Genomic DNA, 11,956 nt, shown 5'->3' on the forward strand with positions numbered 1-11,956 from the left:
GCCTTTAAGACCCCAGATGCTATCTCTTTTGATAGCCAGGCACCATCAGCTTTCTTCACCACAGTTGCTTATTCACCTGCTTTGTCTTCAGCGGTTGCGTTGGGAAGGTGAGCATCATAGAATGCCGATTTAATAGAAGAAAGTGTTCTTGCATTGAGGGAGTACTTGAGTGAAGGCCCAGTGTCCTTCTGTTACCTTAATACTATACCTATAACTATATGCACATAGATCTATTTTCCAGGGTGGTCACTTTTTAACATAGTATATATTAATATGTTGTTGCAAAGTTTAGGGCGGCCGCTGTTATTCCAGTTACAGTTTATTTACCCAGCTTGAAACGCACCTAAAAAATTGTAATGGACCAAGAAACCGTAGCATTTTGAAATCTGATGAGATGAGTTGTTTATGATCAGTCTCGTGTAAGTTTTTAAAATATATGTAATCATTTTATTGGTGAATCATGCAATGCTTCTCACAATCCATGCATCCATCCATTGTGTCCAGCACATTTGTTGCCATTATCATTCTCAAAACATTTGCTTCTACTTGAGCCCTGGGTATCAGCTCATTTTCCTCCTCCCTCCCTGCTCCCCTTTCTCTCATCAACCCTGGATAATTTGTACATTATTATTATTTTGCCCTATATTACACTGCCCGACGTCTCCCTTCACCCACTTTTCCGTGGAAGTTTTAGACACAAAAGTGCCATTGGGATGACGAGGTGTACAGTGAAATATTGTTCAAGTCGGGGTCCCTGGTGGCACAATTTGTTGTGCACAAGCACTAACCTAAAGGTTCGTGTTCGAAGCCACTCAGAGACACCGTGGAAGAAAACTGAGACATCTGCGCCCATGAAAAGTGTGGCCAAGACACGTCCTAAGGAACAGCGCTGCTCCTGGGCACACCGGGCTGCCAGAAGGTGAAGTGAGTCAATAGCAAGCGTCTCTTTTGTATTGTTCTGTCAATACAATGTGAAGACCTACTGTGTGCCAATGCCGGCATTAGCTCTGTGGATACAGCTTGGTGTGAGATGGCAGCAGATAACATAATATCAAGCAAGAACCGTCAATATTTTAGTTCATTCATATTAGTAAGTAATGTTATTGGTGTCATTTTGTCAGTCCCCAACTGACAATCTCAATTAATGAAATTGAAGCAACTATTAAAAACCTTGCCAAAAGGAAAGCACAAAACCCAGATGGTTTCACTGGTGAATTCTACCAAACATTTCAAAGAAAAATGATGGTGATTCTGTACAATCTACTTCAGAAAGTACAAGCAGCAGGAACACTATTTAATAATGCCCTCTATGAAGCTAGAATTCCCCAATAGCAAAAACAAAGACATTACAAAAAAGGAAAATACAGACCAATCTGTCTCAAGAACATAGATGCAAAAATCCTCACAAAAATATTAGATACTAAAACCCACAGTGTATAAAGACAATTATGCTACATAACCAAATGAGATTTATTCCAGGTGAGCAATGCTGGTTCAACGTTTAAAAACCAGTGAAGGTAATGCATCACATCAACAGACTAAAGGAGAAACATCGCATGATTATATTAATGGATGAAAAAATAATAATTGTACAAAACTCAACACCCATTGTTGATTTTAAAAGCTCACAGAAAACTAGGAATTGGAAGAACCTCTTCATTTAATTCAGAACATCTACCCCAAACTGCAACTGTTATAATACTTAATGGTGAGACACGAGGTGCCTTCAGTTCTTAAGGTCAAGAGCAAGACTGGAAGTCCAAACTAAGAAATAACACTTTACTGAGAGATTATATGATTGTATATACAGAAAATCTCAAAGAATTGATAAAAAGTTTTCTGGAACCGATTAATGATTATAGTAAGACTGCAAGACGCAAGGTTATTATACAAAAGTCAGTTGTTTCCCAATATATTATCAATGAGCAATTTAAATTTCAAATTAAAAACACAGTGCCATTCCATTAAGCCCCCAAACCAAGGAACGCATTGCCACCAAGTCGATTCTGACTCCTGATGACCCTTTCTAGGGTCTCTGGAACTGTAAATCTTTACAGGAGCAGACAGCCTCATCTTATTTGGGAGGACTGGCTGGTGCATTTGAACAAGCAACCTTGCTGCTAGCAATTCAATGTTGAACCCACAAAACCACATTACTCCACTACCCACACCAAAAAAAAAGAAAAGAAAGAAACACCAAATTATAAATCTAACAAAGTATGTATAAGATACATACTTTTAAAAATGTACAGAGAAATTAACTATTACCAAGATGTCAGTTCTTCCCAACTTGATCAATTCAATGCCAATAAAAATTCCAGCAAGGTATTTTATAGTTATAAGCAAACTGATCCTAATGCTTATATGAAAAGGTTAAAAAAATTTTTTAAGAAAGAAAACGTTAAAGGTTCAGGGTTACTGACCCTCATGGGGAAAACAAAATGGGAAAGAGACAGGATACCCCCTCCAAGCCTTGTTATGATATTGATGTTTAGTCACCAGTAGCACTCCCCTCAACCTAAGTTATCACACCAGGGCTCCCCTTTTTCAAATGTATGAAAATTTCCTCCTTTCTTCCTTCGAGGGGAGAGTTAGAGGAAGCAGTCCATTTGCTTCCTTGCGTTATCAATTTCTCAATTGTAACTGTCTTTTGGTGTGTGTGCATTTCATATATATATAATTGTGTTTCGGTGACAGTTTCCATAGCAGATTAGGTTCCCATTAAACAAATTTTATACATATTGTTCAGTGACACTGGCTACATTTTCCTCATTTTTTTCGTGATTCTCCTGATACAGTATTCACAAATCAAATTGCTTTTAAAATTAGTTGTAAAAATATAAATAAATAATAAAAATAAAATGTGTTATAGATGCATACATCATCACAATCAATTCCAGTGTTCCCTCCCCGCCCCCAACCAGGATTCCTTTTTTTGCTACCCAAATCCCCTCAGCCTTCCTATCTCCCACCCCCAACCACATGTCCCCCAAACCATCGCATCCGTTATTAACTTTATGCAGCTACCCCTTCTGTGTTGTATAACTTTCTTCTCACCAAAAGCTGTTTCAGCATCATTTTGAAGCAGTGTTGGTGTCAGACCAAGGCCTAGCTTGTATAGAAAAAAAAAATCATAGACTTAAATGCAAAAGACTATACATTTTTAACAGATGATCTGAAGAAAATCTAGGTCACTTTAGGTTTAGCAATATGTTTTTAAAATATGACATACACACACAAAAAGGAAAACAAAGGTAAGTTGTGCTTTGTTAAAATGTTGACTCTGAAAGACAGTAAAGAAAATGAAGCCACCAGCCACAGACTAGGAGAAAATTTTTGTTAAGTCACATGCCTGATAAAAAGACTTGTAAGCAAGACAAAGAGCTCCTGTAGCCCAACAATAAGAAAACAAACAACTCAACTAAAAAAAAAAACCCAAACCAAAAAGAGTACAAATCTAAACAGACACTTAACCAAAGAAGACATACAAATGGAAAATATACATATGAAAGAGAGGCTCTATGTCATGTTTCTAGGGAATTGCAAATTAAAACAACCCAGATATATACCACTACGCAGTTATGAGAATGGTTAAATTTCAAACAGTAATAGCACCAAATGATGGTGAGTTTTTTTAAAAATAGGAACTCTCATTCATTGTGAGTAGAAATACAAAATGACATATTCACCTTGGAAGACAATTGGATAGTTTCTAACCAAGTTAAACACAAACTTACCATACAATCTAGTCATCAAGCTCTTGGGTACATACCTTGATGAGTTAAAAACCTGGGTACACACAGTATCTCACACACAAGTGTTTAAAACAACTCATTCAAAATAGCCCTGAATTGGAATGAAGCAAGATGTCCCTTCTATAGTCGAATGGTTAAATGAACTGTGATACAATTGTGCAATGGAGTGTTATTGAGTAATTAAAAAAACAACAACTAGCAAACCATGAAAAGACATGGAGAAATCTTAAGTGCACACTACTAAGTGAAACAAGCCAGTTTGGAAAAGCATACTGAATTCCAACTCTGTGACATTCAGGAAAAGGAAAAACTAGAGAGACGGTAAAAGGTCAGTTGTTGCCAGGGAGCAAGGGGAAGGAGGGAGGGGCAAACAAGAGGAACTCGGGGTATTTTTAGAGCAGTAAGACTATTCTGTATGATACTGCAATAACAGATGTAGGACATCACATATTTGTCAAAACCCACAGAACATAATGTAAACTGGGGATTCAGTTAGGAATAATGCATTGGTTCATCCAATGTAACAAATGCATCAAATGATACTTTGTGTTAATGATGGAGGAACACCTTGGGGAGGAGGGAGTAGATGACAACTCTGTACTTTCTGTATAATCTCTTTTTAAATGCCTAACTATTCTAAAAATTAAAGTCTAGGAAAATATAAAATATTTTAAATGCAAGTATAAGCATAAGTATATGTGCAATATCAATAAGAGAAAGGGAAGGAAGGTAAAGAAAACTCTAGGTTAAAAAACAAAGGAAAATCAAGTCCAACATAATAAGTATGTGAAATGGCACCATTCAATCTAGGCGAGAAAACATGCGTCCTATGGAATGATAGCAGTTCAACCTTCAGAGCCAGAAGACGTGGACCAGGCCCTTTCGGGAGTCAGCGATGTGGAATTGAGGCTCTGAAAACATTTCCTACCATGGGAATAAGATTAGAAAAACTCAACTATTATTGTAAAATGGCAAGACAGTCTTCTGCCAGGAGCTTTGAGTAAAGATAACTAAAATCAGTGTCTAACAAGAAATCCAAATCCAAACTGTATCAATCCATGACACGAGCCTATATCTACACTACCTACAGGATGTACTACATCTATACTACCTATTGTAGTACCTACCTACTACCTTTCTGTACCTACATCTGTACTACCTACTACCTTAGGAACAGCAGGGTAAAGATTAATGTGAAAAGTTGCCTCATGGTGGAACCTCAGGTAAGTAAATTGATAGAGCAACTGTCACAAAAAAAAGAGTGGGGGCTTCAGAGAAAAATAGAAAAATATGGACCCTAGTATTACAAAAATCAACTCTACTGAACATGTTACAATAGAAGTAGTTGTTGTTAGGTGCTGTGAAGTCAATTCCAACTCCTGCACACCCTATGTACAACAGAGCAAAACACTTCCCAGTCCTGTGTCATCCTCACGACTCTTAGGTTTGAGTCCATCAATGCAGCCACTGTGTCGACCCACCTTGTTGAAGACCTTTCTCTTTTTCACTGTCCCTCCACTTTACCAAGCATGGTTTGTCCATTCAGCAGTCTATTTGAATTGTGGTGCTGGAAACTGATATGGAAAGTCCCATGGACTGCTAAAAGAACAAGCAGCTCTGTCTTGGAAGAAGGATGGCCAGAGTGCTCTTTAGAGGCAAGGATTGCGAGACTGCATCCCACATACGTTGGGCATGTTGTCAGGAGAGACCAGTCCCTAGGGAAAGACATCCTGCTTGATAAAGTAGAGGGGTAGAGAAAAAGAGGTAGGCCCTCCCGGAGGATTGACAAAGTGGATGCAGCAATGTTTTATTGTGCATAGGGTTGCTATGGGTCAGAACCAACTTGCTGGCACCTAACAATAGCAGCATAGATAGAAATCAGTAGAGCTTCCAGACTAAGGCAGACTAGGAAGAATGTGTGGCTAGTGCAAGAAATTGACTACTGAAAACCTTATGAAGCTCTCCACAAAACTCATTGCCACTGAGTCACTTCTGACTCAGCAATCCCACAGGACAGGGCAGAACTGTCCCTGTGGGTTTCCAAGACTGTAACTCTTTATGGAAGTAGAAAGCCTCCCCTCTCTTCCACTCAGGTTGGAAGGCACTCAAAATACTACTAGGGAAGAGCTGCCTCCTCAAAGTACTGCTGACCTTAACAATACGGACACAGTAAGCTGTTGGAATCTTCATTTGCTGACATGGCACAACTTAAAATGAGGGAGGGGGGACGACAAAAAAAGCGTCAAATTTCCGTAAGTAATCAGAATGTGGATCGTAGAAGTATTCATCGTAGAAAATATAAAGTTACTAAAAAATAAAATTATACATATAAAGATCAAAACTCCAGACATTAATGAGCTCAGATGGCCTGATATTTGGCCATTTTTAATCAAACAACTATATCACTTTCTATCCCAGAGATGACAAATTAAAGAAGAATGGAGTTGTGTTCATCATTAAAAAGAGCATTTCAAGATCTATCCTGAAGTACAATGCTGTCAGTGATAATATAATATCCATGTGCATATGAGGAAGAGCAGCTGATATCAATAATATCCCAATTCATTCACTCAGCACTGAAGCCAAAGAGGAAGAAATTAAATGTTTCTACAAACTTCTGCAGTCTTAAGACTGATCCAACATGCAATCTATCAAAATACCTTTATAATTACTGGTGACTGGAATGTGAAAGCTGGAAACAAAAGATTGGTTGTTGGAGAATATGACCTTGAAGATTGAAATCACAAAATAGAATTTTGCGAGGCCAATGATGGCTTCATTACCCCTATAAATAGGTTTTTCAACAATATAAACAGAGATGATACACAAGGACCTTGCCAAATGGAATACACAGGAATCAAACTAATTACATCTGTGGAAAGATATGATGTATATATCATCATCAGGCAGAAAAAGGTCAAGCACTCATGAAAGTTCAAATGGAAATTGAAAAAAATTAAAACAATTCTACAAGAGCCAAAATGTGACCTTCAGTATATCCCACCTAAATGTGAAATGATCTCAACAATAGATTTGGCATATTGGACATTAATGACCAAAGACCAAATGAATCATGAGATGGCATCTAGAATATAATATATGAAGAAAGCAAAGATCATTTAAAAAGATAAGAAAGAGATATCAAAATAAATATCAGAAAAACTCTGAAACTTGCTCTTGGACGTAGAGTAAAGCAAAGTGAAGAATTGATGACGTAAAAGAGTTGAACAAAAGATTTCAAAGGCTGACACAAGTCAAAGTACATATTTTAATGAAATGTGTGAAGACCTGGAGTAGAAATCCAGCAGGACAGGGTGATTTAGAATTTGGAGATGGTGGTGATGAGTAAACAAGATGAACATGATTCATGTTACAGAATCATACACATAAAAATGCTGAGATGGAAAATTATTACTATATATTATATATACCTATTTATATATGTATCACCATTTCATGAAGCAAACCCATAAACCATTTTAAACAACAAATGGCAGCCTAGAAACATTATGACATAGATGGCAGACAAAAAGTTGCTATCCTTACACACACATTGCAATCCACTATGACAATGGCAACAGCAAGAGCAAGAGTTCCAAAACCCCACTGTAGTAGAGAAATAGCAAGAAATAAGAAAGTCTAAATCCCCAAAGCAGAAACCCAATTGGCCAATCAATACTACCACTAAGGCTGAATCTTATGGAAATAGCTCCAGCACTCTTTCAGGAAGAGACTAGTGAGTTTGAACTCCTGCCCTTGTGGTTAGCAGTCCAATGTTTACCTGACTAAGCACAGTAAGGAACACAGAGCATTGTTGTTTTTGTTAGGTGCCCTCAAATCGGTTCTGACCCATAGCGACTTTGTTCACAACAAAACGAAACACTGCACACCCCTATGCCATCCTCAGGGTTGTTCCACTTTGTGAACCCATTGTTGAAACCACTGTGTCAACCCTTCTCCTCAATGGCCTCCATCTCCTTTACTGCCCTCCCACTTTACCAAACATGATGCCTTTCTCCAGGGACTGGTTTCATGTCCAAAGACGAAATCTTCCCATACTTGCCTCTAAGGAGCACTCTGCACATCCTTCTTCCAACACAGATGGGTTTGTCCTTTAAGCAGTCCATTGTACCCCCGTTATTCTTCTCCAGCATCACAATTCAAAAGCATTGGTTGTTCTTTATTCCATGTCCTACTTTCACATGCATATGAAAGAATTGGAAATACCATGGCTTAGGTCAGGTACACTTTAGTGCTCGAAGTAACATCCTTGCTCATCGGCGCTCTTGTGCAGCAGATATACCCAATGCAACACATCTTTTCATCTTTTGACTGCTGCTTCCATTAAAAATGAGTGTGGATCTCAGTAAGAAGAAATCCTTGAACACTGCATCCCTTTCTCCATTTAGCAGGATGTTACCTATTGGTCCGGTTGGGAGGATTTTGGTCTTCTTTATACTTAGTTGTAACCCACAGTGAAGGCTACAATCCTTGATCTTTGTCAGTAGTGTTTCAAGTCCTCCTCGCATTCAGCAAGCAAAGCTGTGTCATCTGCATATCGCAGGCTCATAAACCCTCCTCCAATCCTGATGCCACATTCTTCTTCATATACCCCAGCTTGTCTGATTATTTGCTCAGCAGAAAGATTGAATAGGTAATTGGGAGCTGATATCAGCAGCTCAAGTGGGAAGAGAATGCTTTGAAAATGATGATGGCAGCATATGTGCAAATGTGCTTGACACACTGGATGAATGTTGTGCTTGACACACTGGATGAATGTATGGATTGTGATAAGAGATGTAAGAGGCCCCAATAAAAGTATTTAATAATAATTTTTAAAGATTGAATAGGTATGATGGGAGTAAAAAAAATCCCCATCACATACCTTTCCCAATTTCAAACTATGTAGTATTCCCTTGTTCTGTTTCTACAACATGGATCAATGTACAAGTTTAGCACAATGAAATGTTGTGGAATTCCCACTTTTCTCAAGGTGATCCATAATTTGTTATTATCCACAGAGTCAAATGCCTTGGTATAGTCAATAAAATGCAAGTTAACATCTCTCTGGTATTCTCTGCTTTGAGGCAAGATCTATCTGACATCAGCGATATCCCGCGTTAAATGAATAAAATATGTAAGGAAAGATCCATGCTTTGTGAGGCCCATAACTCATTCCATTCGGAAGCTATTGCTGGTTGTTGTTAGGTGCCAGGGAGTCGGTTCTCATTCCCACTGACCCCGTCCGTATACAACTGAACAAACCTCTGCCCAGTCCTGCACCATCATCCTCACCGTTGTTCGTTTGGACCTGTTGTTGAAGCCATTGTGTCGATCTGTGGGGGTAGCCAGCCCCCCACAACTAATCACTGGTTCGGTAGAGGCAATTGTACGGTTAAGATATAGAAAGATCATAGTAAAGTCATGGAGAAAAGGGAGAGATGGGAGAGAGTAAAATAAAGAAGTCAGACACATTTCATGGTCTGACCTCAGCTCCTCTCAGTGGTACACAGGGAGGTGGGAGACGAGAGGGCAGGAGAGAGCTCTTGTGGGGTTTTATTTCTAACCAAGGCTTATATATCTTTGGGGGCATGCAAGCCCTCTGATTACAGATTACAATGTATGGCCTGAGAAGGGGTTGTAACATAGGCAATACAAGCAATTGGAAGGGGATGACCTAGGGGTGTACCCGCAATAGTAAAGGGAGGGAATAGGGGTACATATGTGGCAGGATGGATGGACCTTAGACTCAATATAGTAGCCTAACCTAAGTCATCCTTGTATGGTCCCAAGCCTGCCTTTGGGCTCTCCCTCAAGGGTACAATATCAGAAGCGAGTGGGCCCTACTAAGGGTGAGTCAGATTATACAGTCTGGTTGCTCTAGGTACCCTTCAGGAGAATAACCTCTGATCTGCTTTCATTGATCTCCTAGTGGACAGTCCGTCGTTTACTATGTGTAGCAAGCAGCGTCTTGGGTTTGGCATATATTTGGGGGATACAATTTGGGAGAAATCTTTCTGTTTCCCACATCAAGCCACCATGTTGAAGGCCTTCTCTTTTTCGCGGGCCCTGCTTTACCAAGGATAATGTCCATTTGGGAGCTGGACCTCTTAAAAAGTGGAAGCAAAATTAAGCAAACATATCGACCAACAGTTGTTTAAAATACATCACAAAAAATTACAATTTTTAAGTAATATATACTCAAGTATAAGCCAACCTGAATATCAGCTGAGGCACCAACTTTTACCACAAAAACTGCATTAAAAATGTGCTGAAAAAACTTGGCTTATGCCCAAGTATATACGGTACCACAAATGTCACTAAAGTCTATAGAAATAGCATAATAATTTTATTAATTGTTTAACACTCTTCAATTTAAAAAAAAGACAACCAAGAGGGGAGAAGCACGTTGGCATATGTCAAGCTGGAATAACTGATGAAACCAGTCTTGAGTTGAAAGATTGAAGGATTCCATGGGTTAAAAAAAAAAAGGAGTGATAGAGGAAACATCAAAAGCAGATGGAAGGAATACACAGAATCTGTACAAGACAGTACTGATTGATATTCACCCATTTCAAGAGTTAACATATGATCGAGAAGCACTGGTGTTGAAGGAAGACATCCATGCTGCTCTGAAGGCCTGAGTGAAAACTCAGGCTCTAGGAATTGACGGGATACCCACTGAAATGTGTCCATAAGTAGACACTGGAGGTATCACTGGTATATGTCAAGAAATTTCTAAGTCAGCTGCCTGAAAAATTGCTTGGAAGTAATCTATATTTATGCTCGTTCCAAATAGGATGCAAAAAATAACGAATAATATTGTTAGTATCACACACAAATTACATTTTGCTATAGATGATTCAAAAAAAGTTGCAGTAGTACCTAGATAGGCAACTGCCAGAAATCCAAATCAGACTCAGAGGAGAGGGCTTACTGGAGAGAGATCAGATAGCAAGGATTTTGAGAATTCTCTGGGCCGGGTTGTCTGTGGCTCTGCTGGGCATGGGTCACTATGAGTCTGAGCACCAGCAAGTACCACACAGAGAAAAATCATAGGAAAGTGCTACAGCATACTGGAGCGGATTCTAAAGAAACTCTCAAAGGTTAACTTTTGAAGAAATTGTCTATTTTCCAGAATTGCTTTACTATTTTAAATTCCCCCAAGTTATGTAACCTTTAACTACCCCTCATCTTTTTTGTAACATTTCTTATTGTCTGTCTTTGGTAAATATTAATTATTTACTGAAGTGTCATAATTGTGGAGTTTATCTATTGACCATTTGCACATCTTCTTTGGAGAAATGTCTATACCTTGCTTATTTTAAAATGGTGTTACTTCTGTTTTTACTATTGAATTGTGTTTGTTGTATATTCTGGATATAAGGTTCTTACCAGACATATGATTTGCAAATTATTTCTCCCATTTTTATGTTGTGGGTCACCTTTTGCCTTCTGTCATTTGAAACTGAAAGGTTCAAAGTGGTCTGGTATCTTTGAAGCTACACAGAACTATGCATGTTATTGTAGACCTGCAATAAATATTGGCCACCTTGCTCATGAAACATCAGGGCAGTGTAACAATCTAACCTCATGCTAACAGAAACTAAGTTTCAAGATACCAAGCTTTCACAATTCTAGTGTATGATTCAGATCTAAGTTTTACATTTTTCCCTAAAGGGTCAGGTGACACAGGGACTGGGTCTATCCATAGTTCAGAGACTAAAAGAGACATAAATGACGGTAGCCATTACTGTCTTTTAAGAAAGGTTTGTGTCCTTGTAAGAATTTGGTATAGTCCCAAGTCTTATCAATGAGTCCCTGGCTCAATCACAGTCAGGGCAGGACTGGCCATGATTTGGGGGCTGCTGGTGGCCTGGGTGAGGAGAATAATGAAACCTCATTTCCTAACGTCACAAGTTGAAAGTTGTGACAAAAGAATGTCCTTGCCTACAAGCATGGTGTAAAAAGGCCTGGCCAGCTTTAAGGAGAGAAGACGTTTGGTTCCTTTCTTGATGACGGTGATGATGAGGAGGAGGATGACGACGACGACGATGGTGTTGATGATGATGATGATGGTGATGGTGGCGATTGAAGTGAACCCTTTTAGAATCGTCCACGCCAGTTCAGAGATCGCAAAGGAGAGCGTGACCATCTTTCATCAAGTCGATTCCCAAATGAAAAGATCAACGTGAAGGGGA

Source organism: Tenrec ecaudatus, chromosome 1, assembly GCF_050624435.1.
Source record: "Tenrec ecaudatus isolate mTenEca1 chromosome 1, mTenEca1.hap1, whole genome shotgun sequence".
In the NCBI taxonomy this organism is placed as follows: Eukaryota; Metazoa; Chordata; class Mammalia; order Afrosoricida; family Tenrecidae; genus Tenrec; species Tenrec ecaudatus.